Here is a 5,000-nt window from a genome sequence, read left to right as displayed (position 1 = left end):
GGCGCCGGGACCGTGGGTAGACCTGTTGTCCCCGGCCGACCATGTCGTGGGTAGACCTGTTGTCCCCGGCCGACCGGACCGTGGGTAGACCTGTTGTCCCCGGCCGACCGGACCGTGGGTAGACCTGATGTCCCCGGCCGACCAGGTCGTGGGTAGACCTGTTGTCCCCGGCCGGCCTTGGTCTCCGGGACCGTGGGTAGACCTGATGTCCCCGGCCGACACGGTCGTGGGTAGACCTGTTGTCCCCGGCCGACCGGACCGTGGGTAGACCTGATGTCCCCGGCCGACCGGACCGTGGGTAGACCTGTTGTCCCCGGCCGGCCTTGGTCTCCGGGACCGTGGGTAGACCTGATGTCCCCGGCCGGCCTTGGTCTCCGGGACCGTGGGTAGACCTGATGTCCCCGGCCGACCAGGTCGTGGGTAGACCTGTTGTCCCCGGCCGACCAGGTCGTGGGTAGACCTGTTCTCCCCGGCCGACCGGACCGTGGGTAGACCTGTTGTCCCCGGCCGACCAGGTCGTGGGTAGACCTGATGTCCCCGGCCGACCAGGTCGTGGGTAGACCTGTTGTCCCCGGCCGACCAGGTCGTGGGTAGACCTGTTGTCCCCGGGCGACCGGACCGTGGGTAGACCTGTTGTCCCCGGCCGACCAGGTCGTGGGTAGACCTGATGTCCCCGGGCGACCGGACCGTGGGTAGACCTGTTGTCCCCGGCCGACCGGACCGTGGGTAGACCTGTTCTCCCCGGCCGACCGGACCGTGGGTAGACCTGTTGTCCCCGGCCGGCCTCGGTCTCCGGGACCGTGGGTAGACCTGATGTCCCCGGCCGACCGGACCGTGGGTAGACCTGTTCTCCCCGGACGGCCTCGGTCTCCGGGACCGTGGGTAGACCTGTTCTCCCCGGCCGGCCTCGGCCTCCGGCCGACCGGACCGTGGGTAGACCTGTGCTCCCCGGCCGGCCTCGGCCTCCGGCCGCCGGGACCGTGGCTAGACCTGTTGTCCCCGGCGGGCCTCGGCCTCCGGGCGCCGGGACCGTGGGTAGACCTGTTGCCCCCGGCCGGCCTCGGCCTCCGGGCGCCGGGACCGTGGCTAGACCTGTTGTCCCCGGCCGGCCTCGGCCTCCGGGCGCCGGGACCGTGGCTAGACCTGTTGTGCCCGGCCGGCCTCGGTCTCCGGGCTCCGGGACCGTGGGTAGACCTGTTGTCTCGGCCCCGTCGTGGCTTACCTTCGCCCGGCCCCTTCGTAGACCTGGTATCTCGGCTCCGACTTAGCCTCCGGCCGCCGCGTGCCGGGGTAGACCTGTGTTCCTCCAACCGATGCCCCCCCCCCCGCCTGGCCCTGTCCCGGCCTGCAAGCTCGTGTAAGGCGGGCGGCCCGCGCATCCGGGAGGGAGGGAGCGGCGCGGGTGGTGGGTGCGGTGTCCGAGGGGGTGGCGGCGGAGTGCGAGTGTGTGGAGTGGGCGTGTGTGTCACTGTGTCTGTCTCTCTCTCTCTCTCTCTCTCTCTGTCTGTGGGAACGAGGGCCAGGGGCCGGCGGCTTCGTCCCGGCCCCGGGCGCCTCGGCTCCGAGCCCCCGGGGCCCCCCAGACCCCTGCCGGGCCTGGAGGGTCTCTGCGGACCGTGAAAGAACCGGCCCAAAAGCGGCTTTCCCGCTTGCACAGGGCGCAGGCGGCCCGTCAGCTCGGTCTGGGGGTGCTCTGGATACTAGAGAAAAACGAAATAAGATTTGCCAAGAAAATTTCTCTTCCGGACGAGTTTCTTCTTGTACCAAACAAATAGGAGAGTCGTTCTTTCAAAGAAAGGAGAAAAGAAACGGGATTGGGGCGGGGGGGGGGCCGGGAAGGAATAAACCCCCAAAACCCCAAAACCGGGCGGCGGACAGCAGGTCTAGCCCGGCTCCGGGGCCGCCGGGCTCGGCGCGGCGCCCGGGCGGCGGGCGGTGGGCGGCGGACAACAGGTCTACCCCGGGGACAGCAGGTCTGCCCCGGGGACAGCGGGTCTGCCCCGGGGACAGCAGGTCTACCCCGCGGACAGCGGGTCTACCCCGCGGACAACCGGTCTACCCCGCGGACAGCAGGTCTACCCCGCGGACAGCAGGTCTACCCCGCGGACAGCAGGTCTACCCCGCGGACAGCAGGTCTACCCCGCGGACAGCAGGTCTACCCCGCGGACAGCGGGTCTACCCCGCGGACAGCAGGTCTACCCCGGGGACAGCAGGTCTACCCCGCGGACAGCAGGTCTACCCCGCGGACAGCAGGTCTACCCCGCGGACAGCAGGTCTACCCCGCGGACAGCAGGTCTACCCCGGGGACAGCAGGTCTACCCCGCGGACAGCAGGTCTACCCCGCGGACAGCAGGTCTACCCCGCGGACAGCAGGTCTACCCCGGGGACAACAGGTCTACCCCGCGGACAGCAGGTCTACCCCGGGGACAGCAGGTCTACCCCGCGGACAGCAGGTCTACCCCGGGGACAGCAGGTCTACCCCGCGGACAGCAGGTCTACCCCGCGGACAGCAGGTCTACCCCGGGGACAGCAGGTCTACCCCGCGGACAGCAGGTCTATCCCGCGGACAGCAGGTCTACCCCGGGGACAACAGGTCTACCCCGCGGACAACAGGTCTACCCCGGCTCCGGGGCCGCCGGGCCCGGCGCGGCGCCCGGGCGGCGGGCGGTGGACGGCGGACAACAGGTCTACCTCGCTCCGGAGGGACTTAGGCGATTTCCGGCAGCGGCCGGGTAGACCTGTTGTCGCGGCCGGGTAGACCTGTTGTCGCGGCCGGCTCCGGAAGTTCACCAAGGGGTCGCTGTTTTCAGCTGCCTCCGGCTACGTCATCGCAGGGGCCGGCCTGCGGCGGCGCACCTTCCCGGTCGCTTTCCATCGGTCCTCTTGGAGGCGTCTGCGGCCTGGGACTCGTCTGTCCGTACTATGGGAGCGAGGTGACGGGCCGTCTCCCCGCAGGCTCGTCCCGTGCCTGTGACCGAAGCGGCGAGGGAGGCCGGGGGCCCCCGTGCGCAGTCCTCCGAGCGAGGCGAGTGCCGCTGACGCGGGACGAGCCCCGTGGCGTCGTCCCGGTCCGCCCGTCTGGCCCAGGGAAACGGGGTGTACGGTTCGAGAGGCGAGAGAGAGCTAGCGAGAAAGAGGAGAAATAAAGCGAGAAGGGAAAAAAAGAGGGAGAGAAGCCGAGAGAGACCGAGTACGAGCTGCGAGCTGCCCGTCGGCCGCGGCCATCGATTTCGTGGGCCGTGTCCCGCTTCGGCCCGGCTGTGGCCGGCTTGGCGAAGGGGGGGCGCCCCCCCTGGGGATTGCTGGCGGGCGAGGCGGCGGCGCCTCGCCCCTTTCCTGCCCGGCCTTAAGCCGGGGCGCGCCCCGCTCGGCGGGCGCGCTTTCGGGCTGTCGCTCCGGTGCGGTGGGCGGCAGCCGCGGGTGGACGCGGCCGGGGCTTTTCCCGGCCCTCGCCTGAGAGCCCCGAGCGCGGCGCGCGCGGGCCCGCCGAGGTGGCGGCGTCCCGTTCCCCTGCTTCCCGACCTGGTTGTGCCAGCGTGTCCGTGTCGGAAGGGTGGCGGGGGCCCGTGCGGCGGGGCGCGCGGCCCGGCCTCGGCGTCGCTGCCTCGCTTGAGGGACTCGGTGACGGCGGTCGCCCGATGAGCTGTGGAGCCGGGGTGGCGGCACCCCGCGCCCCACCAGCGCGCGCTGTTGAAGTCGTCCCCCTTCCTCGGCCTTAAGCCGGGGACCCGCGTCGCGGGCGAGTTTTTTCAGGGGCGGAGGCCGGCCGCGGTGGCCGGCCGCCCTAGCACGGACCGGAAGCCGACCCAGAGCCCCCCCCGGAGCGTTGTCGCGGGCGAGGCGGCGGCGCCTCGCCCTTCCTCGGTCCTGTGAGGATCGAGCCGTTTACCGCCGGTGCAGGGGCGGGGGGGCGGGTTGTGCCAGCCGGGTCCGTTGCCTTTTTTTTTTTTGGTTCGGACGTGCCGACTTGCGGGCGGTGTGGGGGCCGCCCGCCAGGCCTCCGTCGCTTTTTTTTCTCTCGCGGCCCTAAGCCGCGGCACCGAGAAGCGCGCGAGGAAGGCGCGCGGGCCCACGAAAAGCGAAGGCGTGCAGGCGAGAGAGAGAGAGCGAGAACGCCGGTGGGATTGGGCGGGGGGGGGGTGAGAGGTGCGTGCCTCGCCCCACCCCGCCCCGGGCCCGCGGCCCCCGTGGCTAGCACGGGTGTCCTTGTGTGGCGCGCGCCATGTGCCTTTTTGTTGTGCCGTCCCCCGGCTTGTTTTTTTTTTTTTTTTTTCCGGAGGGAGAGCCGACCGCCGCGAGGCGGGCGAAAGCCGGTGGCCCGTGGGGCACGGTCGGCGGCACCTTTCTCGAACGCTCGGGTGCGTTCCCCGGGCGAAAGGGTGAAGCTCGCCCCTAGCCCGGCGGTCCCGCCCCGCCGTTGCCTGGCCGAGAGAAGTGTTGTCCGCGGGCGGGTGGCGGCACCCCCCCCCCCTCCTTACGCTCCTCTGCCGCGCCCGATCCTCGGGCGGCTGTCCCAGGGCCGGCGTGGCCGTCGGGGCCCTGGTCAGCGTTTCGGCGGCTGCTTTGCCCTCCTCTTCTCCGCAGCCGCCGCCTCCTTGACCGATCGATGTGGCTTTTCGGGTCGCGTCGGAGAGGGCCCCCGGCCGGCCGGGCTCTTCCGGGGCTTCTCTGTCATGGGGAAGCCTACGGCGGGGTCCGGTGCTCGGGCCGGGCGGTCTCCTTTCCGCTTCGCTTCCCGTCGCAGGCGAGGTGTCGCCCCTCCCGCTGCCGGGGGGAGGGCGTCTTGACCGTCCCTGGCTGTGTGACGGCCGCGTGGCCCCGCCAGTTTGCCAAGGTGTCCTTCCGAAAACACGCGAGGCGTGCCGGTTGCTGGCCTCGGTCCCGGGCAGCGCCCGCGGGTGCCGGCCGCGAGCAGCGCCGGGCGGCGGTGCGGCTGGAGCTGAGCCGCGAAAGCTTTGAGAGATGCACAGAGAGAGAGAGAGAGAGAGAGAGAGAGAGAG

The sequence above is a fragment of the Anomalospiza imberbis genome, unplaced genomic scaffold (assembly GCF_031753505.1).
Source record: "Anomalospiza imberbis isolate Cuckoo-Finch-1a 21T00152 unplaced genomic scaffold, ASM3175350v1 scaffold_173, whole genome shotgun sequence".
NCBI lineage: Eukaryota > Metazoa > Chordata > Aves > Passeriformes > Viduidae > Anomalospiza > Anomalospiza imberbis.
This window is presented reverse-complemented; position numbering follows the sequence as displayed.